Consider the following 27,597-nt stretch of genomic DNA (forward strand, 5'->3'; position numbering starts at 1 on the left):
GTGTCATGGGTGCCCGTGCCGGTGAGTGAAGTAGAGACTTACAGTGTCGTTGTCCCGTCCCCCTTGTCACGGAAGCCCCGCGCCATAGCTAGAAGATAGCTGACGTCTGACCCAAGGGGGGGCGACAGGGCCTGGCAGTGGACTTAAAGGAGATCGTTCCACAGGCTCCTGCCGTCAGGCGCTGCCTCTGACTCTGAGCTGGGGGAGGGGCCAGGTGAGCAAATGCGGAAGTGGTCGTGTGCATCCCGCCCCGTGAGAGGCAGCTTCAAGGGGAGCTTGGATTGTGCCCCTGCAGTTGAGACAGGGCTCTCCTGGTGCCTGCCTCTGGCCTGGTGAACTCTGCAGCTGTGTGGGGATGGGCTTACTCATGCGGAGAGTTTATCACCATAAGAATTGAGTTTAGGGGGGTGGCCGGTTAGCTCAATTGTTAGAGGTGGTGCTGATAACACCAAGGTTGCCAGTTCGATCCCCTTTCCCCCCAGGGGCCACTGTGAGCTGTGCCCTCTTTGAAAAAAATAAAACCCAACAACAGCAACAAAGAACTGAGTTAGAATGTAGCTGGGGGCGAGAGAGAGCTGACATGGGGGTGTCAATGAATGTCTTCAGAAGGTCTGCCTGGAGGACAGAGGGACGCAGCCCGTCACCAGCTTCCTAGGTCTCCACGGGGAGCCAGAAGCGTCTCCCAGGATAGAGACTCATCTCCCGGGCAGCAGGAGCAGCAGGACAGACGTCCCAGCAAAGGTGATTCCACAAACTGCTCAAAAGTGTTCCCTGGAGGAAGAATCCATTTCAAGCACCTGCCGGAGTCGGACGCCTGCTACGACAGCGCACGCACCGTCACGATGGTTTCCTTCTTGCTCAGTCCTGCTTCTCCCTGCGCCAACTTCGCCGGGGTTGCCAGGCGGCTGGCACTGGGTGTGGGGGAGGGGGACGCACAGACAGAGGACTGGAGAAGCTGACGGGTCCCTGTACTCCAGGCTCAGCCGTGGGAGCAGCGAAGGGGTGTGGTGTTGAGGCGAACGTGCTCTCCACGTCCCCACTACTCAGTTTAGACTCTGCCATGACAGCGACCCTCTCTTGGTCTGTCACCTGAAAATGAGGACAGAGCCACGGGCCTCTAGTTTTCCTCTAGGAGAAAGGAGGGTTTTTCTCATCAGCCAACTCTCAAAGGGACACAGACAGGTCACGGAAGGAAGTCCAGTTACTTATGACGTAAGTTATGCTTGTTCAGTACACACCGATGCACACACACACACATGCACACACATTCACACCACACACACACTTACACACACGCACACACTCACATTCACAGATACATGCACACACACACATTTACACACATGCACACACGACACTCACATGCACACATACATACACTCATACAGACAAACACACTCACGCACACTCACACACTCACACACATGTCAAAAGTAGAGAAACGGGAGCCCTTTGCTTTTACTGGAAACATAAGGTGCGGCTGCGTTCTGCCGCCATGAGCAAGGCCTGCAGCTGCTTCCCCCAGTACAGACACACGTGTGACCCTCAGGGGGAGGTCCGCCTCATGCACCCCGAGGGGAAACACCTGGAAAGGGGCTGGAATTCAAACAGAAATCCGTGTCGTACAAGGTGCTAACCGTTAGATTGGATCCCCACAAACTCCCAGATAAACCGGAGGAGGTTTGAGCCACATGAGCAGATACGAGAGAGGATGGCAGCGTGGGAGGGACCTGAGCGTGGGGTGGGCACATGGCTTGCTGATCTGTGGCCCAGCTCACTGCAGGCTGTGGGTCTGCGGGGACTCCTGCTCCTGCCTGTGTGGCCCAGCCTGCCCCTCCCCTGCACCACGCGTGGCCTCCACTGTTCTCCAGGACTCCTGCCAAGCCCAGGACCAGGCTTCCTTCAGACTTTCTTTCTTTTGAATGACTTGCATCACATTGGAGCAGCTGCCCTGGCTGAGGCCAAGGTCACAGTGTGATGCCACGTGCAGGGAAGCTCAAGAAGAGCCCATGACCTCCCTCCAAACCCCTAGAACTCTCTTATCACCCCCAGCGTCACCCATCTTTTGCACGTCCCCAACCCACACTGCCATCAGATCCCCTTTCCATGTCTGGCATTCCCATATGGCTTCATCCGTTACCCAAACCAACACCAAAGATCCAAGAACCCCTGGGAGACGGGAGGGGCCAGCACGCCCAGGGTTTGCTTTTCTTTCCAACATAACTTCTTTCAACAAACCTCTCATTGGAACCTGCAGTTTCCAACGTTGTGCTGCGTCTTCCTTATTTCTCTGTAATCCCTGTGGTCGTCCTGTGTCGGCTGCCACTACCCCATTATGCAGATGGTCAACTGGGGCTGAAGCCGCACGCTGGAGCATGTGTGTAGCCGGGATGCACAGCAGGTGTGCTGTGTCAAAGGCTCTGTCCACAGCTCACTGCCCAGGGTGGGACATCACGTCTGAGCACACAGGACAGCGGGAGGCGCTGAAGGGGACAAGCGTGGACGGACCCCAGAGCTCAGAGGAAGGTGGGGTCGCTGCGGGTGGTGTGGTGGGAGATCCAGGACGGCTGTCTGTAAGAGGGCCACTGAGTGTCGCTTTGAAGGAGCTGGAGGACTGGGGGACAGAACGGCCCTGGGGACCGAGAGGAGGTGGGAGCAAGGAGGTGCCCGAGACAGCACAGGAGGTAAGATGGCGCTGTCAGTGTCTGAAGTGTTCTCTTTCTTTCGGTAAATGTGCAGCGAGCTTCTGGGGGTTCACAGTCCCTCTCAGTCTACGGAAGTAGGAGACTGTAAGGCTTCATGTGCAGCACGTGTGGCTCTTCACTTTTTCCTGTGTTTTCACTGCGTTTTGGAGGGAAATCGGGCAAGGCCCCGTCAAGGGTTGTTAGCCAGACACAGTTTTTAAATGCAGTCTTGACATTCTGTGCATGTGATGGAATCAAAGGGACTTTGAGAAACGGTTGGGTTAATCCTTGCTGTTTGGAACTGAGCTTCTGTTTTACAAATATGTGGGACTGAGCATAAGTGATGGATGGAAACAATAGGGCAGCGGTTGATTCTCTGCTGATCCACAGCCAAGGAGGCTATAAAAATGGTAATGTCTGTATTCATAATTAGCACGCTGCCATAAATCATCTCAGAGCTGAATTATTAAAGCAATGGAATGCACACGTCTCTATTAGGGATAGAAATCTATTTGTGTAAGAGTTAGGAAGTCCACACGAAGCCTGCTGAGGCCCACTTACCTTGGCCCATTCCCATTCCCACAGAAAGAGGAAACACTAAGGAAACACACTTTACCACCACGGATGGACCTTGGGGACTGTGCATGTGCCAGAGACACACAGGGGTGTCGGGACCAGAGCCACAGACACAGAACAGGACCGAAAGCTGGAGTGTGACTCTGGGACCAGACCAGCAGGGAAACCTGCTGCCTACACTGTATCCACAAAATTACAACACGAATTCCGGTCCCCTTGCAGGAATCACTCACCTCTTGGCCAGGGCCCCCTTGAGGGTCCCGGGACTGCTGGTGTGCGGGGAACTTGTTTTCAGCCCCTCCTGGCATGAGGTCACATCCAGTCACAGCCTCGTCCTGATGGAGGTCTTGATTGTCGAGGAGGATGAGCCCTCCTGGGACCTTGCTGGCTGGTGCGCTGGCAGGCCTCACCTGTGGGGAGCTGGGGTACGGTCGTCTCCAGAAGGGGCAGCCATGGAGCCCAGAGCCCCCAGTCCTTAAAGGACAACACAGGTGTCTCTGTGGCTCAAGAGCCTCTCCCTGACCTGGGCCCAGTAGGTGGGGCCACGACCTGCTGGGGGGTGTGGCCAAGAGTGCTCCTGTCTGAACCGGTAGTGATGGCGGACCCCAAGGCGGACCCCAAGGCGATCCTGGGCCCTTTGGTACAAAATTGCTTCTGGTGCCTTTGAAAATCAAATCCCTGGCACACAGATGGTGTCCAGACAACAACGCCTCCTCCACGGACTGACGTTTTTAGATGAAGAAATACGGGATATAAAGTGCATTGTTGACCCTACGCTGGCATTACCTGTGACAGGTGCTGTCCTGGTCATCACCTGAGCTCGCCCTCGAACAGCTGACGCTCAGCGGCCTGTTGCTCCATTTCACATGGTTGGGAGGTGAGCGGTCAGCGGTCAGGGTGTGACTTCAGATCATATGAAGCTGGAGGTTGCTTTCTTATGTGAGTGTATTCACACATGCGTGCACACGTGTGCACACACATGACATTGAACATTGTGCAGGTGTTTTCTTCGCACCAGCGGCTGTGCTGCTCTGCCTCAGCTGTGCTCTCTTGTCGCCACAGGCTCCCCTCAGCCGCTGTCTGTCATCCATGATCCCAAGATCAAGCAGGGATCTCCTGAGCGGCTTTGAGCTGAAAGGAAAGGTCGAGCTGAGAGTCTGCATTTCACATTTCTCTTCTCGCCTTCTGGAAAGACATCACATCAAGTCAGGTTGTTAGGATTCTAGCAGCCAGGAAGAAGCAAGGGCGCCTGTCCCCGAGATGAGGTCAGCCAGTCCTGGAAGACAGGTCACTGGAGACGCTGAGTGTGCAGGGCGCATGGCCACGCTCTGTGCGTGTGTTGTCACTAGTTCTCCAAGCACGTCAGAACCCTGTTTCCACTGAAGGAGCCCAGAGCCGAGAGCTACGTGTGAAAAGTGTGAAGGGCCATGGCACTAAAGGTTGTGTTTTAGCTATTTAAGCGTCGCCGAGCGCGTGACGGGCTTAGCTCAGCAGACCACCAGATATTTAAAGGAAGGCTATGCGAAGCTCAGCATCAGTGGCCAGGACTGCGAAACATTAGGAGATGCAAAGAGGAAAGAGTGCAGCGTGCGTCGGCTCACTCACGCGCCGCGTGCTGGTGTCCACACACAGGGCCAAACAGAAGATGAGGACACACTTAAGAGGCTAAGTCCACAGCTTTGCTATGCGGTGCTTCTGGCAGCCTCACTGCCTGAGGGTCCGGGAGAGGGGAGGCGGGGAGGGCAGGCAGGGGGGAGTATACTCTCTCATCGATAAATGCCTGACCGGAAGTCCCAGGGCAAGTTCTCCGCCTCCTCCTCCTGCAGGAGACACCTCCCTCTTCTGAGTGTCCATTTTCACCCTGAAACTAGATCCCTGCCTGTGAGAACACATTTCCAGACCGTGAGGTCTGAGAGTGGCAGATTGCTTATGAGTAAATGTCTACATGGTGGTAGCAAGGTAAACGTTGATTGTGGTTATTAATCTGTGGTTATTAAAAAACTGCAACTGATACCTTAAACCAAAATGAGGAAACTGGATCACACCCTCATTATGCACAGCTAACCCTGGGCAGAAACTAATCGCAGGAAGCCCTGCTGGCTGCCAGTGTGTTGTCGGACGCCAAGGAGGAATGCGGTCACTCCCATGTATAGTTAGTCATAGCCACACATGTGAATGCAGGAGTGCACGTATGTACATGCATGTGTGTAGACAGTAATCCCAAAGGTCGACTGACCACCTGATGGCAAGTCCAATGCACCTGATTTTATCCAGATGAAACTCGTGTAAAGTATAAAGACACCAGGTAACAAAGAGGACCCCTCTGCAGATGGCTGATGGCACAGCTGACGCACAGCCTGGGAGTGCCTGCCACCTGCCACCTGCCACCTGCCACCTGCCTGAGGTCATGGCACGCCCACCAAGCGCCAGCTTCTGAGCTTTAGCCCTGCTCGGCCTTCTCACGCATCTATTGCTTGCTGTCCCGTGTGGGGCTTTCTGAGCACGCCTCTTCTAGTGGATGCTAGTGAGTGTTTGGACAACGTCCCACTCAGCGGACCCGATCCCCTCCACCCGCTGACTCAGCAGTTAAGACGATGCGTTCCCTTGGTGCCGTCTGAGTCGTGCCTGTGCCTTTAAGTAGCACCGCACGTGGCAGGCGGTGGTGTTTGCTGAGTGACTTTTGTCGTATCCCCACGCTCTGCCCTCGTCCTCCGTGGGAAGTCCGTTCTATTCAAAGGCATCCTCCTGTGTCACCAGGAGGGGGACAAGGTCCACCAGAGTGAGAGCTGGAGGAGGGTCACAGGTCAGCTGCAGAGTCCTCCCTGTAGGCAGGATGCGATATGGGCGCCCTGAGCTCAGCGTGGCTGAGACCACACAGTGTCTGCCTCCTCCAGGAAGCCCTCGCCTTGTCCCTTCCACCGTAGTCAGCTGTCCTCAGTGAGGCGGCCCCATGTGGAGACTCCAAATGATGGCAGCTTTCTCCCTTGCACAGCTTGCGGCCATGGCTTTGGGACATTCCACCGCGGCTGGTGACCCGAGCTGCCATTTCATCATCTGAACCAATCTCTTCGTCTGCCTGGGGGCTTCCCATACCTGATGTTTCTTCAAACTTTGGCAACTCCTCTTTCCTCTTTCTTCCTTCCCTCTTCCTAGCAAAATGATTGTAGGTGTAAAGGATTCCAAAACATGCACCAGGGAATTGAAATGAAGGCAAAATGCTCGTAGTTGGATCAAACTGAATAGTCCAGGCTAAATGGCAAAGGTCCCGTTCGTGCAAACGGGAAACCAGTTCAGCTTTGGTCGCACAGCTTCAGCAAGAAGAGCATCAGCTTTGGACGTGAGGCCAGTCGGTCTTATCCTTCTCCCTCCTTCCTGGTCTCCCTCTGAGAACTGGCGCCTCTGCCTGTGGAGACGTCACAGAGGATATGGCACAGGGCTCGTGTTCAAAGCAGAAATCCTGGCCTGAGTGTCGTCTGTGCCTCACTGTGTTTTAGGGAGCAGGACTGCTTGTGTGGCAGTGAACGTGGGTTTTCCCGGGGAGGGCGTGGGCACAGGAGGCCAGTGTGCCTGACTCAGCAGTCCCCATTCGTTCTGTCCTCGGGGGCTGGCGGGAGCTTTGAAGAAGCCGGGGCCCAGCCCAGCCCATTGCAGGCGCGTGGCAGTGTGGGCGAGTCGTCAGCTTCGCGTGGAGCTCCCAGGTGCATGCACAGAGCAGCGGGGCTGGGGACCAGAGGGCCACCGTGCTCGGAGCACAGTGGGGGTATATGCACAAGCCATGTCGAACGTCCCCGCTCACTCTGGGCACAGCTGGACCCTCCCAGCTGCAAGTGTTCTACTGCTGCTTGCTCCCCTCTCACTTTTGCATTCTTCACTCGTTTAGGTTGATAATGGACTTTGAAAGGTAAAAGATGCCCCAAGTATCTTCTTACAATAACATCAAATATTCCAACTACTTTAGTGTTTCATACATATTTTTAATAGTAAAATGCAATTTTAATCAACTGCCCTAGATATTTACGCTTTCAGTGGTTCTCAAATAAGCAAGTGAGATATTTTCAAGTTTTGAAAGAATGAGCGGGGTGGGACTGGCTCAGACACTCAGAGCTGGCTTAGGACAGTGTCGCCGATAGGGGGCTCCCCTGGCGTGGCTCCAGGCTGCCGTGCAGCGTGGCCCGTCCACACAACAGCTGATGCTTATTTGTCACAAATAACGAGTTTAGGACTCTGTGTGGCAGTGACCTCCCCAAATATCTGTTTACTGGATGGAGTATTTCTTCAGTAGGGTCCGTGTCCCATTCATGTTTGCATTTCTGTGCTGTGAGTAGGGCTCTGCAGGGAACAGACGCTCGTGGGTTTTGGGAAAGGCTGAAGGGCAGGAGCATCAGGAGGAAGCACGGCTCCCTAAGCTCCTGTGAGAAGCCGCCACTGCGTCCCCGTCCATCCCGCCCGAGGGAGCAGCCTCGAAGCAGCGCTTCCTTCTCTTGGCCCCTGTGTGGGTCTGTCGACGTTTTCTGGCCGGTTGGTTCATTCCACACACATTACGGTGCACTTTGTCACACGCGCGTGCACTGTGTGTTTGCTGACAGTCCACTCTGTGTCTGGTCCATTTCCCCGTGCGTGCACAGTCACACCGACAGTCCCAGGGCACACCAGCCCTGTCACACACAGCAGTGCCCATGCGCACAGGCTGAGGTTGCAAAGGGGCAGAGGAAGGGCACCGGGCTCAGCAGTCCTTGGAGAAGAGTCTGGAAAGGTCCATAGGGGCCACAAGGCAGACGGAGACAGTGTGGAGACCTGCGAGTCAGCGGGCGGGGCTGTGGGACTCCCCGTGCTGTGCAAGGGACCTGGCTCTTTCAGCTGAGGACAACGTGATGTCCTTAAAGCGTTTTCATCAGAGTGCTGATCAAATAAGAATATATAAAAACGTTTTCCTTGGAATAATGTCAGGGTCGCACGGGAGATGTCAGATCTCCTCTGACAGATCCCTCTGGGGGCTCCTGGCCGGCTCCCACCCTGAGGACATCTCACAAGCCCGGAAAATGACATTGGTCCAGTGCTCGGACCTGCAGACTGCTCAGACTTCAGCACCTTCTTTGCACACTTGTCATGTTGCTCTGGCATCTTGTCACACACGTGCGTCCGGGTGGCAGTCGCACGGACCGCCCTCAGCCTCACTACTTGTGCCCCCGACAACCACAGACCACTTTCCATCGCTTTGTCACTTTGACAACATTAGATAAGTCGAACCAGACAGTATGTGACCCTGTGAGATTGGCATTCACCAGCCAAATGCCCTCCGGCCCCACCCAAGGTGACCTGGCGTCAAGTCCATCCCTTCGCTCAGGAGCAGCCTCCAGTGCATGAGTGTCCATTCACCTGTTGGGGGACAGTTGTTTCTCTCCCCAGGTTTCGGCGATTATAACCACGGCTACGGAAACGCTCCTTCCCGATCGCTGTGTTAACGGCCGCTTTTCTTTCTCTAGGTGGTGAGCTCAGGAGGAGCCTTCTGGATCACATGGCGGGTGTGTGTTTAGCGTCACAAGAAACCGCCCGCTGTCTCCTGTGGCTGCGCCATCTGCGTTCCCGCAGCGGTGCAGGAGGAGTGGCCTCCCAGCATCCACGCCAGCGCTTGTCCTTACCCGGAGCTGTCACTGTCGCCGTTCTGACAGGTACGTGGAGATTCTCATCATGTTTTCATTGGCGCTGACCTAGTAGCTGGGATGTCGACCGTCTTTTCCTGTGGCTTCTCTTTGGAGAAGTGTCTGTTCAAGTCTTTTGCCCATTGCGTTGTTCACCTTCTGATGTGTCTCATTGGTTGTTTCTTTCTGCTCAGTTTTGGGAATTCTCTGAATTCTTCATCTAGTCTGAATACAAGTCGTTTGTTGGATTTGTGAATAGCAAATATTTTCTTCAAGTGCATAGCTTGTCTTATTCTGTGCTGAGCAGAGTCTTTTGCAGAGAAAATGTTCTTAATTTTCATTTGAAAGTTTAATCTAGTTTTTCTCCTGTGGCTCATGCTCTGGGTGTCGTGTTCAGGAACTCACCTTTGGTCACAAGAATTTTCCCTTGTGTTTTCTTCTGAAAGTTTCATAGTTTCATGTTTAAATCTATGGCACATTTTCAGTTATATTTTTGTGTCAAGGGTGTACATATTTTAGTTTCAGAAAGATCCTTCTGGCTTTCAGGATGGGTCAGAAGGGGCTGAGCATGAAGGCTGAGGGACCGGTGGTACAAGTGACAGAGTCGGGGCTGTGGTGGCCAGAGAGGGACATGACGTGACACAGGACGCCCAGCAGCAGGCTGACCCAGATCAGAATGGCATGTGTGTGCATGCATATGTATGTGTGCACACACGTATACATACACATATGCATATGTGTACCTGAGCACCCGTGTGCACATATGTACGTGTGTGTGTTTTGTTCACATTTCTATAATGTGGAGAAACCCCACAACTTCTGAGGTTTTCTTAGAGCTGTAAAGGGAAATGTTTTAGTGTTTGGAACATTGAATTTGAAATACAAATTTATTTTTAAAAACAAGAGATTAACATGTGTACATGTACATACTGCAGTTTAGGGGCTGGCGGTTTAAAATATGGTTATTTCCTAATTGTTAAGACAAGTTATCCATCAGGATACTCCACGAGAGGGACAGCTGAGTGTGCCTGGCCTCGACTGGTCCACGTTGGAGGTGACGCTGATCGCACACACTGGTGTCTCTGGCTTCCTGCTTGGGCATTAAAAAAAAAAAAATGGTGCCTTTGGATCTGAGAAATTAGGCTTTGAATCCTGTGGGCGAGAAGAACATGAATGGCTTTCTCATGATCTCAGTGAGATGGTGCAGAACCACCATGGCCGGCATGTTCCAGGGAGGAGGAAATTACAGCTATGGCGGCAAAAGCAAAGGTTCCACTGCCTGGAACGTGCACGTTTGGATGGTGATTGCTGGCCGCACGACGGCCGTGTGCTGCGTCACGTGGACCCCTGCTGTGCGGCCTTCCTGCAAACACTGATACTTCAGCCTCCGCAACGCGTGGGGTGCAGTGCGCGAGATGAGCATTTCAACACCCGTATGGACGGCGACTTCTGTGACAACCGTGCCTGTCTGGCTGCGGCAGCGCAGGGCTTCAAAATATCATTTGTTCACTTTTCCTGCTTCCACTAGTGTTAATGACGTTTGTGACTCTTGGCTGGCCATGCTTCAAGCCCGTTTTCTGGATCTGGCCAGCCCAGCACGTGTGTATATTTCCGTCACTGTTCTGTCTTTTCTAGCTATGGGAAAAGGCAAAACAGGCTGTGAGCAAGCAGGTCACCGCGGGCTCTGGATTGTCCCTTGTGTCCCCAGCCCCTTTCTTTCCGGTACACCTTAAAATAAAGACAGGTGGTTCTAATCCTCATCACTTTTGTCTTTTTCTTGGTAGTGGCTTGCAATACTACAGGCACCATTCCTGGGTGTCTTGGGACGTTTCCGTTAATTTGTCAGCTGTTTTATTTCGCTTCGGTTGGGAGCTGATCTGTATACAATTGTTAGATATAACTATTTACATTAACATGGGATTAATGAATAGCAAAAAAGTGAGGCGGGTGTGTGGGGGGGTGAGGGGGGAAGAGCACAGCCCGCAGCGCACAGGGAGGACTCGCCCGGGACGCCGAGTGTCACCGCATCACGGCACCGCCCCTCCTCCCTGCAAACCTCCTGGGGCTGCTGTGAAGATGCCCACACCCCGGGCTCAGGCTGCATTTACTCGGGTTTGGAGCCTGACATCGAGGTGTCCCAGGGCCGTGCTCCCTCTGAAGGTTTCAACAGAGGACGCACCTTGCCTCTCCAGCTGCTGGCGGACCCTGGCCGTCCCTGCCTGCCGTGATCTGTGGCCCCGTCATTCCGTCCCCTGCCTCTGTCATCACATGATGTCTCCGTGTCTCCACACAGCATTCTTTTCTGTGTGTGTGTCTGTCCAGATTTCCCTCATCTTATAAAGACACATTGGAATAGAGTCTACCCACATCCAGTGTGACGTCAGCTTAACTTGGGACATCTACAGAGACCCTGCTTCCAAACACGGTCACACCCACAGGTACCAGGCTTAGGACTTGACATATTCTTTTGTGGGACACAATTCAACCCACGACACCTCAATTATGTCAAGATAGCAATCGCTGAGGAGTGTGGCTGTTTCCGTCTCCATAAGATCACACAGGAGACTGGCGTTAACTTCTGTTCACTGAGCTCCCATCCAGTGTCGCCACGTGGGCCTGTGGCAGGACGAGGGACGCCGCCGTGGAGCGTGCCACCCGTGCGGGATCAGTGGCCGCTCCCAGACCTTGCCTGGCAGAAGGGGACACAGGCATTTGGCCGCCTCCTCTGCTGGCTTCACCACCTCCCATTCAGGTGGACCCAGGCTCCCGGGGTGACCGCTGCATGCACAAGGCTGGGCCCAGTCAGTGGAGACTCCCCATGGGGACGCCGCCTCTTCCGCGGGGCCCTCACAGCAGCAGCAGCCGTCAGTGACACTTAGCAGGCACTTCCTAGAGGCCGGTACAGTCCTGAACCACTAACGTGTACTCACACACTTCAACCTGGAGAGGGGTTGTTGTCACACCCCTGCGTGGACGGCCGTGTGGGGCGTGTGGGGACGACCCCCAAGGCGGCAGAGGCAGGCTACTAGTAAGCGCGGAACTCCCGAGTCTGGCCCCATCCCCACTGTCACCCCAATCCACGTCTGAACTCACTTGCTTTGTAGCTTAATGTCCTCGACAGCACGTGCAGCAGTCTGGCCACGTCCAGGCCCTCACGTGTCTGCCTGTGTCCTTGGTGCCTGTCCCTTTCCTGGTTGCCGGGGGAGCCTCAGGGCCCCTGGCGTCTCGCGGAGGTAGCTGAACAGCCCCGTGAAATCTTCCTCATAGACTTTTTTTCCCTGGGAGGCAAGGTGTTGAGTTGCCTTGGAGACACAGAAATATCTCTTCTGACAAGAGGTGTTACTGTCTTTTGTCTTCAGACTCCAAGAAGCAGAAATTTGCACGCATCTGTGACCCAAAGACAACCATTAACTGGATGGTACATGGGTCCCGTCCAGCGTGTGAACAGTGTTTGTCTACCAGCTGGGGTCCCAGGCATCACAGGAGGCCCGACAAACGAGGAGTGAGGGCAGGGCCTGCCCGGGCCCTGTGTCCCTGTTAGCTTACAGCTGGGCCCTCGCGAACTCCAGGCTCCAAGGCTGTTCACATCCAGAAGGTACCGAGGCCAGCGGACAAAGGACAGAGGTCACAACAGACTCCTGACCACAGCCTGAAGCTGCCCGGGTGGGACAGGAGGCCCCACTGGACACAGTGTTTTGGAGTCGTGACCCCTGCAGAGGGGGGACCCTCTGGGGTTGGGTCCTCATTGGAGGTGCTGCCCATCTTTCCCAGGGACTCCCTAGATCCTCCAGAGTTCTGGAAAGTTCTCAGTGAGTGGTGGTGTGGTGACTCCACTGTCATCTTGTTCTGTGGGGACCACACTCTGCCCTTTGGGACAGAGACGCTCTCAGGGCGAGGCTGGATGGATTCCTGCTCTTCCCCGTGGGGCCAGGTGATGCAGAGGGCGCTGGTGATGGACGTGTGGGGTCGGCCTTCAGGGAGCTTGCTTCGGGCATGTGTGCAGCACCTTAGCTCAGGACGAGCAGCCTAGAGGGCAAAGGTCCCCACAAGCCTTCAGTGGACTGGGCTGGCCCCTCCCCCTTAGTAGCTGTGCCCCTGAAATCCATGGGGCTGGGGGTATGGGAGCCCCCCTCTGGGTAAGCATGTTGTGCTGGGAGAATTCCGTGAATTTTCAGTCTGGGAAAGAGCAAAGTCAGGGGGATAAAAAAAACTGACATTGAAATTTGGCCACCAAGTCAAAAAAGTGTGGTGTCCTGCTAATCAAAGGGCCACAGTGATCAGTGAAGACAGCTATTCAACTTTCAGTGACAAGCTGAGTTGCAAGCAGGTGCCCTGGAATTTGTGTTTTAGAAAAAAGGGTCCAGCCCCATCTGTGGCCCAGAGAGTGAGGGTCCAGGGGAGGGGCCACCTGGGCTGTGTGGACAGGGAGGAGGTGGTCCCTCTGGTCTGTGTGGTCTGGGAGCCTGGGGAGGGAGGTTCCTGGGGAAGGGGCATGGCCTGCAGTGTGATGGAAGTGGGATCGCACAGGGTTACGGGCAATATGTGCACCTGGCTGGAGCTGGGGCTTCCCAGGTACTCTGGGGCCTCACAGGGTGATTTGAGAGGTGAGAACCCTGGCTGGTGTCCAGGTAAACAGGGAATGGAGGGGCAGGAACCTGCACAGAGGGATCTGCAGTTGTCCTGGATGGAAGGATGGTGGATGGATGGATGGATGGATGGATGGATGGTGGATGGATGGTGAATGGATGGATAATGATGGTGGATGGATGGAAGGAAGGATGGTGGATGGATGGATGGATGGATGGATGGATGGATGGATGATGGATGGGTGGAAAGATGGTGGATGATGGACAGCTAGACTGATGGATATATCTGATGCTCTGGTCTTTCATGTCATGTAAAGCATTCTTCAAAGCAGAGGAAGTTGGTTGCTTCCCTGTATCAATTTCCCACTTCTTCTTTAGTAAAAAGAACCTCAACATTTCAGCTGACACATTGTCCGTCAGCTAAAAGACCCCCTTCCTTAACACCTGTGTATCGCAGCGGCTGCGTCCAGTGGACCATGTCTGGCTGATGCAGGCAGCAGAGCTGTGTCTGGGGCATGGGAGTGCTCACAAAGAGAAGGACCAGCCTTTTCCTCCTCCCTCCTCCTTCCTGCCCGCTAGAATGTGAGTGGAATGGGTGGAGGTGGATTGCTGGCTGCCATCTGGGACCTGAAGCATGAGCCATGGCAGACCAGTGTGGCACGAGGGCTGTGTCCCTACTCCCGGGGACCTTGTCTCGGGAGAAAAACTTGTGCTTTGTGTCATCACGAGAATGGTGACTTTTATGTCAAACACAATTGAAGTCGTCACCACATCCCCCGAATGACAGTTGGAATGAAGGATGGTGTCTCAGATGAGTGACTCATAGGGATGCCATCTCTGGACCCTGAATTATGAGCTCTGTAGACCCTAGAAGTGGAGAGAACTCAGAGGTCACCTAATTCTACTCCTGCTCAAAGCAAACCTTGCAGACACACAGGAGAGGTGATGACGGGGGAGGGTTTGCAAGGATTGCTAATTGTTCTCAGCTGTCGGCCTCCTTCCCCTTCTGTTTGGAGTTGACGCCTGTTAAGTGACCTGAAGTCTGCGCTGTTTTCTGGCATTTCTTCCAGCCTCTCCCTGGGCTCAGCCTCGGTCATTGCCTCCCTTATCCCCACCCCGTATCTGAAGCTCTGCCAGTTTCCCCGTGGTGGCATCAGCCTGCCCTCCAACCCCGCATGGCCTTGAAAATGTGCGCCTTCCTACCCACAGCCGCCTGGATGTACGTTACATGTCAGCACGACACTCTCCTGGACAGGAGCTTGAAATCTCTGTGGCTGAATCAGTTGTGTAAACACTGGGCACAGATGCAGGGTGTCTGCACGAGGCACGTCCTCCAGGCACACACCCACTCATGACATGACAGTGGTAGGCAGGAGGGCCGGCTGGGGACTGGTCGCTTTCCCAGCACCTGAAATGCGTCTGCCTGACGACACTTTCCACAGCCAGAGCTAAGTCTAAAACATGAAATCAGGCATCAGAGAGAGCCACTGTCACCAAAGACAGAGCCATTGTCACCCAAGAAAGAGTGTTTCTGTCATAGTTGTCTGCATGGTCTGAGGAACAAATGTGAAGGAGCCTGCAGCTCCGATTGAGGGTGTTCGGGCTGCGCCCCATGGGTACCCCAGGAAGCACGGCTCCAGTCCCCTGAGTCGCGTTTCCTCCAGCGCTCACCTCGGCCAGGTCAGGCAGTCTGTGACGTGTGCGCCCAGGCTGGCCGCCTCCCTCAGGGAACCGTGTGCACCTGCCGGCCGCCTGTGCTGTCGTCCGGCCCCTCCATCTACGGCAGGGACGCTGGGCCAGTGAAGGGACTGTGGGGCTGATTACTGGCCCCCCACTCCGTCGTCACCATCTTAGCCGAGTTCTTGATCAATGTCACGGGCTCATATCTGCCCTCTGACTGCAGACAGACTCCTAACAGCTGACGCGGTGACACGAGCTTTCCTGCCAGCACAGCTCCTGTCACATGCCTCGCACTCCGTACCCTGGGGTCTCCTCCTTCCCTTTTCTCCTTCTCTCTCCTTCTCTGCCTCCTGCCTGTGGGCGCTGGGAGGTCCCTACCAGCCAGTATCAGACATGCCCTGGGAGTGCCAGTCAGGGGTGGAGCGACGCTTTCCTTGAGTGTGTTGGAAAGGATCTTAGAAATCTGTCCAGAGCTGGGAGGGTAGCAGGGGGTGGGGAGAGAGAGAGGGAGAGAGCATTAGTGGGCCTGGGTGGGGGGTGGGTAGGAAGAAGTCCCGAGAGACCTGAGTGCAGGTAGGAAAGCTGGCTGTTGTCCTTCCAGCAGCTGGAGCTCAGAGACCGGCCCGTGACAGTTCTCTTGGGGTGTCTGAACTGACCAGCACTGTGCCAGCTCCTGGCACTGTCCTGCACTCAAACAGCCCTCTGGGGAGTAGCCCCAGGCACTCTCCACTTGGGCAACTCAGCAAAGACTGGGCACTTGGGTGGAGGTGGCCGGCTGCAAACCCTACCTGTGCTGATGAGGGAGCTTCTCAGGATGGGCTGTACCTGTGACATTTTATCAGCTGGTGTGTCTCAGGTGTCATAGATTCAACAAACATTCCCTTCTTCTGCTGAAGCCCAGGACCCCTCGCTGAATGGAGGGGTGGGGAAGGCTCAGCTGGTGCTTCCACCGGAAACAAGCTAGTGTCATTATCACACCCACTGTCCTCGCAGCCTGTTCGCGACATGGCCTGAATTATTCTCGCCATGAACTTCCTCTGGAAAGAACAGGAACATAAATCACAGTGCCTGTCACTCTCTTCCAGGGTCACCTGGGCCCCGAGGAAACTCTAGGCTCTTGGTGAAGGATTTGCAGGCACCCTGCCCTGCTCATGGCCAGCCTCTTTCCCACTGTCTGGGGAGGACTTGGCGGGACGCAGGTGGCAGCCGGAGGGTCTGTTTAGGGGGCTTGTATTGTGCACAGACTTGTGCAGTGAAACCTCTGGGCGTAGGGGATCACACAGCACTCAGAAACCTCGTCAGCGACACTAAAACACCAGAACCAAAACCATAGAAACAGACTCCTGCAGTGAACACCACCTTGAGAAAGGACGGACGTACCACGGTGGCGGCTGTCCGAGGGGAGGATGCAGCCGGGGTGGGGGGGAATGAGAAAGAAAGATGGCAGGGGAATAGATGGAAAATATGGACCATCGGGGGGGCCTGCTCCTGGCAGTTGGGAGCTGAGATGACCTGGCAGAAAGGCGTCTGGTGGAACATGTGGGGTGTGGACACCTGCCTTGGGGTATGTTCCCTGCTGACCAGAGGGTTTGTGGTCACCTCCTGTCAGAGCCGTAAATCAGAGGAGGTGAGGCCTGCACACACAGCCTCCCTCCTCCCTCCCCTTCCCACCAAGATCTCCTGAGTGAAGAGCTGCAGTCGTACTGGGCTGTTTCGATGAGCGTCTGCTCTGCAGCTGGGAAGGCGGCTGTCCTGCTCTCGGCATGGCCCACCGTGCCGTCCCCACGCCCGTTCTGGTCCCCACGCTTCGGAGATGGCCACACACTGGAGCTCTGCCAGGGACAGCTCAGGGAGGCGCCAGGGCCCACCGTGTGGGGAGCAATGGGGAACCTGAGAATAAAGGCTTTTTTCAGGAGATGGTGGGGGCAAAACTAACTGCTTTTATTTGTTTCAGTTTTAATCTTTTTATTATCTATCTTACTTTTTAACATTTAAAATGTATCTTTCATATGCTATATGATATTGTATTAGTTTCAGTAGTACAGATAGTGGTCAGACATTTGTATAACTTATGAAGTGATCCCCTGACCAGTCTAGTCCCCACCTGGCACTATGCATAGTTGTTACCACATCATTGACTGTATTCCCTGTGCTGTACTTCACATCCCATGACTATTTTGTAACTTCCAATTTGTACTTTTTAATCCCTTCCCCTTTTCCACGCTGCCTCCAACCCCTCCCATCTGGCAACTATCAAAATATTCTCTGTCTTCATGAGTCTGTTTCTGCAAAACTAATTGCTTTTAAAATATGTGAGGACAGTTATATCGGAGGACAAGACTTGTTCAGCAGGGAAGGGGCTTCTGGGGACAGAGCAGTGTCAAAGGTCAAAGGGAGGTGTCCAAAAAGGAAGATTTGGGTCAAGAAAAGTAACACCCTCTAAAATCCCAGCACGACTGTCTTGAATCCACAGAAGTCTGGGGAACACTCTGGGGAAAGACCCAGAAACCTGCCTTGAGCTCGCCTGCAGCCAACGGTCGGTGATGCTCTGTCCTGCGTACTTCCCAGGATGATGACATTTCAAAGGCGATTCTGGTGACAGAAGTGCTGTCTGCTGTCAAGCAGAACACATACGTAAGGAGTGCTTCATTGCAGTCACGGACGTGTGTCTGTCTGCCCCTGTGGGCCCATCCCCCAGGGCCCCATCCCGCTTATGGCCACCGCCAGTGGTGCTGGGTGTTATCTCGGTGTCCGAGTCCTTCACACGATCAGCAGAGGGAAATGTGGAGAGAGCTGTCACCTGGACAGTCAGAACTTGGGAAATGGAATGTGACCAGGGTGGCTACAATGGTCCGTTAATTTTCAGAGTTGCTGGCAACTGGTTTTGGAAATCCACGGTGGCCTGAATGCACAGAGGGCGGCCTGGGACGTGCCCTCCGATATCCGGGTGGCACTGCTCTCCACTCCCCACGTGTCTGCGTCTGCACCCTCAGGACAAAGCAGGCTGGGTCCTTCCGAGTGGAGTCTCAGAGCGGCGTCCACGCCAAGCCCATGATCTTGTCCAAGTGATTTCGCCGATGTGGACACATCTGCTCAGCAGCTAATCAAATTAATACAAATGCTACTTAGGTTGTTTTCATTAATATATTTAAAGACTTGGCTAAGGCGGGCTATTCTGATATGTCAGAGGGAAGGTTTTCCAAACATGGTAGTGATTTCTTCCCTCTCCTCCCTCCACTGCGCACCTGCCATGCGTCTGCCGCCTCTGCCCCTCACTGCTCTCAGGCTGGGGCTGGGCTTCCAGGACCGAGATGCCAGGAGCCAGCCTCACCGGGTCCCCGGCAGTGCCAGCAGGGAGTGCCTGGGCTGCAGAGGTGAGCACACCAGGTACGACGTGAAGTACTGCAACCACGCCGGGGGCAGCTCGTTAGTTCCTCAGAACGCCAGCGCACCCTTAGCACATGTGTGCCCCAGTATGAAGGAAGCACATTAGGAGAGGGGCAGCTCGTAATGCTGGAGGCCAGTGAACACAGATTTCAGCAAATGTAACTGGTTTTGAAACTGAACAGACAGTCGAAATGATCCAAGCAACAAAAACGGCTCCTGTGTGTACATGACCTTGGGGTATCTGACCTCTACTTGTAACCAGGTCAAACCGGGGACCAGTTGGTGGCTGTGCCAGCCAGAAAGAGCACACGCAAAATGACTTAGGTGGTTAGTCAGCTCCCGTGATGCTCAGGTTTCTCCCTGGCTGGATCAACAGCCAGAACACACAGCCAAGCGTTCCTGAGACAGGCAGTGGGCAGCCAGCTCCCGCCGGTCGGCCGGCAGCTTGGTTCTCTACCAGCTGTGGCCGCCATGTGGCTCTCTGTGTCTGTGCCAGGCTGGAAGAGGCTGCAGAACAGGCCTGGCTAAATGAGACTTGAAGGGCACATCCTTGCAGAGTGACCTTGGAATCCCCGTTCACCCCAAGCTTCTCCCATACGGCACCAGTGCATACACACACACGCGTCACACAGTCACACGAGCACACGCTCTGTACTCGGGGCTCATAGGGGCTTCCCACGTGCAGCAGCCCAGCCCCAAGGGACAGGAGCACACTGTGGCCAGGTGTCCTTGCAAACAGGCGCTGCTCTGCGGCAGGGACTGAGGTGGCCTGCTCATCACCTCTACCTGGACATTCCAGGTGGACGGGCCCAATGCCCATCGCGGTGGCCAACGCCTTCGTCTTGGCCTGGGGCTGGGACAGGTGCCAGTGTGACACCCTCTGAAAGCAGACACACAGTGGGTGACATGTCTGCTTCTGAAAGCCATGCAGCTGGTGTCATTAGCGTCCTGGCCAGAGTCTGGCTCACGTTGCTCCATTTCTCAGGGTCTGCCTTCAGCGACTGTGGCGGGAAACACACTTGTCAAAATGCTCAGTGGAAAAGAACAGACGAAAACAGACCCCTCCCCGAGCACGATCCGTGTGACGCTGCGCTAGTGGGCAGGACAAAGTGCACTCGGACCTTGATTTCTGAGCCTGAACTCATCAGCCAAGCCTGTCACCCAGGAAAGCTGCCTCACCTCTGTCACCTACCTCGCGCACCGTATAAGAAAGAGCAAATCTAGAGGAGAGGAGCCATTCAAACTGAGCAAATTAAATGCACGTTCTCGCCATAGAACCGCGAGAGGCAGCCTTTGGAACTCGGGGTCCTGTCTCATGTCCCGAGTTCACACAGGGCGGGGCTGCCTGTTCCCACCCACCCTCTGGACACAGGTGACCTCATGGGAATTAAAGCCGGGACAGAAACAAGGCATGGCAGGAGACCAGGAACCGCCTCGTGAGAATGTCCTGTCTTGGAGACCCCGGGACTGGGAATCCTGTCCCTCAGTTCTGTGAGTCGGCCCAGCGCCCTCCCAACACGTCTTCATGTATCCGTGCATTTATCTGATGACTTGTTATAGGTCTTCACTCGTTCATTCATTCACTCATTCATTCATTCACTCGTTCATTCACTCATTCTTTTCTCCCTCGGTTTAGCCAAAGTCATCGTCTGTGACTTGCCACTTCAGACCCTTGGCTGACACATTGGCCAGGTAACTAGCACGAGCTGCTTAGCGGACCCTGGGCAGGTGACAGACGTTCTGGGCCTCCACTTCCTATTAGATGAGCATCAGGCCAGCGGCCCCTCCCAGGGCTGTCACCGTTGGGGCACCTCTTAGACGTGCTGGTGCTCAGGGCTGATCTGTTCTTCCTCAGACACGTCCTGGGAAGCAGCCACTGAAAACATCTCATCTATGCTATTGTCCCTGGAGTTCCAGAGAAGTGTTAGCTGTGAAGGAGGCCAGCTCCAAATCATAGGTGACTGGGAGCCCAGCGCCCTGTGACAAGATGACCGTAATAGTGACAATAATGACCACCACTTATTTGGACTCTACATTGCGTGCAATGCATCCACTATTCCTGATTTCACATCAGACTTCAGGAAACGGAGGTCCCGCAAGCCAAAGGACGTGCCTGGGACCCCCAGACAGCGTCAGAGTCCGTGACAGCCTGCGTGCTTTCCGCTGCATCTCCTGGGTCCTGTCAAGAAAAGAGAAAGGAGACGTTAGGAAGTAAGATGACAACACAGAAATGCCGGTGAGCAGGGCCAGTGGAAAGGCGAAGGGGGTTGAAGAAAGCGACCTGGCCGCTTATCTGGTCTCACAACAGGGGGACCAGATGCAGCCTAGACTTGTGAGGTAGACGCCTGGCCACGCTTTACAGGGCAGCTCAGTGGAGAGCAGTGGTGGGGGTGCTCAGGGGTCAGGTGAAGCAGAATTCCTGCTTTTGTGAAAGGGGGACGGAGACAGTGACCCCACCAAGTAGTCAGGAGACACCCAACTCTGTGAGTTGTGGGCATTGCCCCAGCAGACACCTGGCTCGGAGATGAGTGTTTCAGTTGATGGGGCAGGAAATCGCCTTTCACGTGCTGGTGACACAGCAATCCATCATCTCTGGTCTTTGTCTGGCAATCCCAGATGCCCTAGCTTAGGCTCTGGGCTGGGAGAGGGCTCAGTCGGCCCGAGGGAACCTGTGCTAGACCTGCTGTGCGAGTGTAGAGAGCAGTGGGGACGCTCCAAGCTAATCGCTAACTCACCTGTGTCCTTGCTCAGATCCGCACCTTCTCCGGGCTCTGACTTTTTGTTTCTGAAACAAAAACAACGTCACTCATGTCCTTCTCAAAGTGTTTTCATAAAAATCAAACTAGGAGGTATATCTGAAAACATCTTGTACACTGTAAATGTCATTTTTGATTAATCCAATATTGACATAGTTAAATGCAATGATTACTTATTTTTAACTTGCATGCAGCCAGCACAGATGTAGGTGGAAGAATAGGAAAGCCGAGCAGGAAGACTCACTGTGGGAGGGGCTCTGCTTAGCGTAGGACATGCTCTGTGCCAGTGGTGGGGTGGGGACGGGAGGAGATGCTGGAGAGGTCAGACAAAGGTCACGCCAAGCTGCAGAAGGAGGACTGAGCACGTGGAGGGAAGGGCCAGAGCCTAGAGCTGCCCCTGGGCATTGCCCACGTTGGCAAACAGGAGGCAAAGAGGACACTTTCCACTGAAGACCCCAACCAACCACTGCAAACATCAGAGGAAAAGTGGGCCTATACGATCCCTGGAAACAAAACAAGGGTTTTTCCAGGACGGGACGTGGTAAAGCGGGACGCAGAAGAGATGGCAAGGGCGATGCGGCGCCAAAGCAGGGCCTTCGGGTTTGGCAGCAAGAAGTCACTGGTGACCTTCCAGACTGCAGGTGTGGGGCCTTAGGGGAGAGCAGGTTGTGAGGGAGCGGGGCTTCCTGCACCCCAAGCTTCACCCACAAGAAACTCACAAGAGGTTCATCTATAGATTAAATAGTAGGAGATTGTTTAATTTTTTTAAAAAAATTGTCGCTCATTCTTTTCCACCTTTTTGTATTGCTGGCGTATAACAGTTGAAAACAAAAGGTAGTGCTAACAAACTCTCACGTGGGCATGCAGACGAGGAAAGCATACGTCAGATTTTTCAGGGGCTGAAGATTTCATGCACTCTGGCATTCACCCTGCATTTTGTTCTGCACTGTATCAGGTGATTGATTTGCAGGTGTTGAACCATCCTTGTGTCCCTGGAATACTTTTATTGTCTTGTTGAATTCAAGTTGCTAGTATTTTGTTGAGAATTTTTGCACCTACGTTCATCGAGGATACTGGCTTTAATTTTCTTTTCTTGTAGTTTCTTGTCTGGTTGTGGTATCTGGGTGATGCTGGGCTTATAAAACGAGTTTGGAAGCTTTCCCTCCCCTTCTGTTTTCTGGAGGAGTTTGAGAAGGGTTGGTATTAATTTTTCTTTAAGTGTTTGATAGAATTCTCCTGTGAAGCCGTCTGAAAGGCCACAGCAGTGGTGTAGGAAACAGTGGTGCACGATTCACCTGCAGTGTTTCGTTCTCAGACGGGATTCAGTGACCACTCAGTAGACATGGCCTGTGGTGAGGCCTTGTACATCAAGTTGGAACCCGAAAATATCCCATCAGGACACACCCGATAGATTCTGCCATGGAGAAACAAGAAGGTTGACAGGCAAAAGTCACTAAATAGAAGAGCCATGTTTCATTACCAACTGAAGCTGGAACGCAGAAGTACAATGTTCAGAACGGTGCCTCGCGGTCCGTGTTTCATCTGGGTTATTATACAAGCAAGCACTTCTCCCTGCAGCTCAATGGTACTTGCGGCCCGCACTGTGTCTCTGCGGCCCTTGGCAGACGCGCTCTCCTTGCCTGGTGGAAACCTGCTCCCAGGAAGCTCACTTTCCCAGGGGTGTCTCGCCTCTGAAACCTTCATTCTAATGTGTGAAAGCAAAATGGTGCCCATGAGTGGAGCTGCTGGGAAGGTTTTGGCCGAGGAAGGCGCCTGCCTGGCTCCAGGAAGCCCATGCGTGGGGGTGGCCTCCTGCTGCCCCTGAGCAGGCCCCGCCCCACATACGCTCCTGTCAGCAGGATCTGGGGTGGCTACACACGTTTCAGACTGTTGTTTGCACCACAGTGTGACACTGTCAGTATTCCTTCCTCTCTATGCTTTTGAAGACAAAACCCACAAGTGCTGGGGCGAGAGCTGTGGGGTTAGGTGGGCTCTGCCATGCAGCGGAGAGTCCCCCTGAGTTAGGGGAACCGTAGACACTGTGCTCTCATGTTCCGTGTGATGAGGCTCAGCGGGGCCAGGTGTGTGACCATGTTTTGGGGCCACATGGAGCGTCTGCAAAGATGTGGCAGTGGTATAGTGCTCCCCCTGATGGAGCAGCGTCCCCCACAAACAGAGCTTGCTAAAACCCTGTTTCCTCATGCCTCCTCACCCTGCCAGCCAAAGAAGTGCAAAGTGCGGGGAAATGGAGCTCAGACAGAAGCAGAGGCATGGTCACCGAGGTCCTGCGGCCTGCTGTGAGCCCTGGAAGCAGAGATGGGGCATCTGTCACTCTGGGAGGCTTCTCTGGCTGCTATCACACGGCCTTGGGGCTGCACAGCATGTGGCACGTCGCTCAGAAGGGCCCCGAGTTTAGGGCCGCTGGTGAGTGCCCTCTGCTGCTCCTGGCACGTGCCCCGCATGTCCCTGGCTGCGCATGTAGAAGAGACGCCCTTTCAGCACATTCGGTCTCGCCCCTCAGCGCAGCCCCCGCTCAGGCACAGCTGCTTCCCCCTTTGTTAAAACCAGGAATGTGTCCCCCTGCACAGCGCTTGGTCAGGGGCCAGAGTGAGCCCGTGTCCCCTGTATTTAGACTGTTCCGGGCGGAGACAGAAAAGCTCCAGGCTCTGTTCCCTCCCACGCTTTTTAATTTAAGAACCCTGGGCGATCAGATCAGCGTGGGGGTGACAAATGGAAGTGGCTTTACTGCTGTTGGTATTCTGAGGTCAGAATGTGGTGGGAGCCAGAGCCCAGGGATGAAGTATTGCATTAAAAATAATAAAGATTAAAAATATGTAGCCGCCCAAGTCAGCGGAGCAGAGCTAACAACCCCATATAAAGAAGCTTAGTGTGGGATGAGCCTGCGTGGGGAGGCAGGGCAGAGCACGCGCCACCATAAATCTTCCCCCTGCCTCCACTGCCGAGCAGGGCCGGGAGGGATGCAGACAGCAGAGAGCCCAGGGCGCCGGTGGGGGAGGGAGTGTGTGTGCGCGCGCGTGTGTGTGTGTGTGTGTGTGTGTGTGTGTGTGTGTGTGTGTGTGTGAGAGACAGAGAGAGAGAGACTGAGATACTTGGGGAGGGCGAGGGAGGGAAGGGAAGGTAGGCATAGACTGATCTGATGGGGAATGAAAGTGTTTATTTCTCTCTTATGTAACCTCAAATGGCAGCTCTACTTCCCAATTTCAGCCTGTGCATTTATCTTTCAAAATTGCATTTTGCTATAAATCAAGATTCCACATGGTGCGTTTGCCTCATGTCTGCGACCTCTGCAAACCTCTCCCTCGTCTCCCGCTCTCCGCGCCCCTCCTGCCGCTCACACTCTCAGTTCATGGATCACGTCCAGGGGTCCCCTCCTGCCCAACTCCTGCTATCAATACAATTTCAGGTGACAACTTGCGTCTGTAGGGTTAGAAATCTAGCTCCCATTCCACAAACATGTATTAAACACCTGTTATCGTTAGTCTGTATGTTAAGTGGCGTGTGTGGGCGGGGGGACAGAATCGGGGTACCAGGAAACAGTAATGGGTTTGTACCCATGGTGCTCAGGGACCTCGACTGATGGGGTGAGGCAGGAGCTGGGAGTAGGCGTTAGGGCAGGAGGGGGACATAGTGACTGTGTAGTGTTTGCATAGAGTAACTGCATCAAGTGTAAATCGCACAAGTACAGGAGCGAGGAGAGCCTGTGCAATGTGGGGGCCCAGGCAGCTCGCACAGCGAGGCGTGGCTGTGTCTTCACACGCGGTGGGGGAGGGGGTGCCAGGAGCACTGAGCAGGCAGGTCTCGGCTCCGAGGGCTCGGTGTCACAGGGACACTCGTCTGTTTGTACCTCAGCAGAGCTCCTGATGAATGCTTATAGAGTCCATTCATTCATTCATTGGAGAGTCAAGTAAATTAATAAAAGAACGGCAGTTTAGTTTTCAAATTCTCAGTGGGACATGGGTTAGCATGTCACCTTCATCGTAATTAATTCAGGGAAATAAAGTGCTCTGCCTCCAAGGAGATGTCCCCATGGTGAACCTCCCACGCGCCCCCTACTCCAGGCTCCCTTTTGCTGAGTGGGCGATGCCTCTGTTCCTCAGCAGGGCTGCTGGACAGTGAGAGTCTGGACTGGGGGCGGGGGTCTCCCTGGGCCGGGCAGACAGGGGTCGCTGTCCCGAGCCTGGTGCTGAATCCTGCCTCCACTTTCTGGCTGAGTAAATGCAGACAAGCTGTTGGGCGTATTTCTCAGTTTCCTCATCTTAAATCGTGGATATCAAAGCACCTCCTGGAGGGGTTGTTGCGAGGCTGAAATGAGATGATAGCTGAGACATGCGCACGTAGAACCGCACGACCAGGTCTCTGTCGTGCAGTTAGTGTTCCTAGGGCTTCTTCTGCTGGGATTCCTCACAGCTGGATCACTCACGTTCACCTCAACTGTATCTGCTGTGGGGTAGCCATTTGTCTCCAGTTTCAAGCTCCCTGCCGGCAGAAAGGAGACACGTCGGGTTCTCTGCTGGGCAGAGCACAGCATCCGGTGTTACAGGTCTTTTGGTTAGAATTTTTTTTTTGATGCTTTTTGATGAGGATGATGAAAGAGTTATAGAGCTTTCAAGCTGGAAGGGGTGTTAGAGCTCACTAATCAAAGCTTTTCTTTTTATATGTGAAGAGGCAAGGGGTCAAAGAGGCTTCGTAATTCGTCACATTCACCTCTGAGTTCTTCCTGGTGGCTGCACGGGGCTGCGTTCTCGGATGGCCTCAGTGCCAGACTGCCAGAGACTGAGTGAACGGATGAGAGGATGGGCAGGTGGTCCTTTCAGTTTGCTTTATTATGGAGGATGTCATTCTCAGCTGCAATTGGCAGAAGGTTTCCAAGGAGGAAACCCCAACAAGACTTATAGGTAATCCTTTGTAGGGGAGGGTAATGTGAGATCCAGAGTTATTTGCAGAAAAGTGGGAATTTCAGAGGGACCAGAACAAGGAGGAGCCTGGGGAGTTAGGTGTTAGGGGCTGAACTGCGTCCCCAAAATTCACATGTTGAAGTTCTAACCCCCAGGACGTCAGCATGTGGCTGCATTTGGAGATGGGGTCTTCCAGTAAATGGCTGCGTTAATATGAGGCTGTTAGGGTGGGACTTGATTCAGTGTGAGCTGCCCCTGTAAGAAAAGGACATTTGACCACAGAGAAGTACCAGGCACACATGCACAGAGGGACACCATGCGAGGACGCAGGGAGAAGACAGCCATCTACACACCAAGGAGAGGCCACAGGAGGAACCAGCCTGCCCACACCGCAATCTTGGGCTTCCCGCTTCCGAACTAAGACAGCAATGGCTGTTGGTGAGCCCCCAGCCTGAGCTGACTAATACGAGACACTGGAGAGGAAATGGGACGGGAGAGCGGTGAGCACACACTTGCTTTCAGACACACGTGCGCCCTGCTGCTTGTCCTCTGTGTCCTCTCGCTCAGTCTTCCCCAGCAGCAGACAGGTGACAGCTTACAATTTATTTTTAACAATTAAATAGGAGAGGCAAGACTGATAGGGAACTGCTTGTAGGGAAGGGTAGCTCAGAGAGGGTGCACAAGCCCTAGGAGCACCCAGCAGGCATTCTCTGAGTCGGGACCCACCCCCAGGACAGTGAGGGTCCCAGGGGACACCCTGGTTACATCAGGGAGACTGTCCAGGAAGCAGGCACCAGCAGGCAGGCCATGGGGGTGATGGGAAGGGCAGGTGGCATTGGGGAGGCAGGGGTGCCTCCAGGGTCACACGCTTTGAGACGGCGCATGTGCCGCGCCCAAAGCCTCTGGAGACGTCGTCTAGGTCACTGCCTCCAGCTCTTCTAAGAAGAGGGCAGTGCCTTTTCCGCTGCAGCCCCCAAGGCCGCAGGCTCTCTTCTTGGTCCTCTGGGCTTCCCATCCTTGGGTCCAGGGCCCCGGCAGGACCAGCCCCTCCCCCCACCTGGAAGCCTCTGGGGCTTTCACGCTGAGTCCTGCCGGAGGAAATGCCAGCCCACCGCCAGGTGCTGAGGCTCAGTACCTGCAATTTGCACAGAAGTAGTCGAAATATTTCAGATGGCCGAGGTGCTGGGATGTGTGCGTGGAGGAGGAAATAGAGATGCCTCCTGCCATGTGTCCTCACAATCCGCGGCAACCCAGGGTGAATTTTCCATCAAGGTGACATTGGCTGAAAACAGAAAAGTAGCACTCATTTGCTTAAAGACTAGAGAGACAGAGACACCAAAAGACAGATCAGATCCCCGCCCTACCCAGACCTT

The 27,597-nt window shown here is 54.3% G+C and overlaps 1 long non-coding RNA gene across 2 annotated transcripts in view; it reads left to right on the forward strand.

Moving 5' to 3' along the window:
• Window positions 1-27,597, forward strand: part of LOC141571491 (uncharacterized) — a 162,863-nt gene that overhangs the window by 43,240 nt on the left and 92,026 nt on the right. For both annotated transcript variants that reach the window (XR_012496224.2, XR_016020517.1), the window contains exon 3: window positions 8,744-8,929. This is a non-coding gene — a long non-coding RNA (uncharacterized LOC141571491). The remainder of the gene's footprint in view (window positions 1-8,743; window positions 8,930-27,597) is intronic.

The sequence above is a fragment of the Rhinolophus sinicus genome, chromosome 2, assembly GCF_057876585.1.
Source record: "Rhinolophus sinicus isolate RSI-liver-muscle chromosome 2, RSI-T2T, whole genome shotgun sequence".
Lineage (NCBI taxonomy): Eukaryota > Metazoa > Chordata > Mammalia > Chiroptera > Rhinolophidae > Rhinolophus > Rhinolophus sinicus.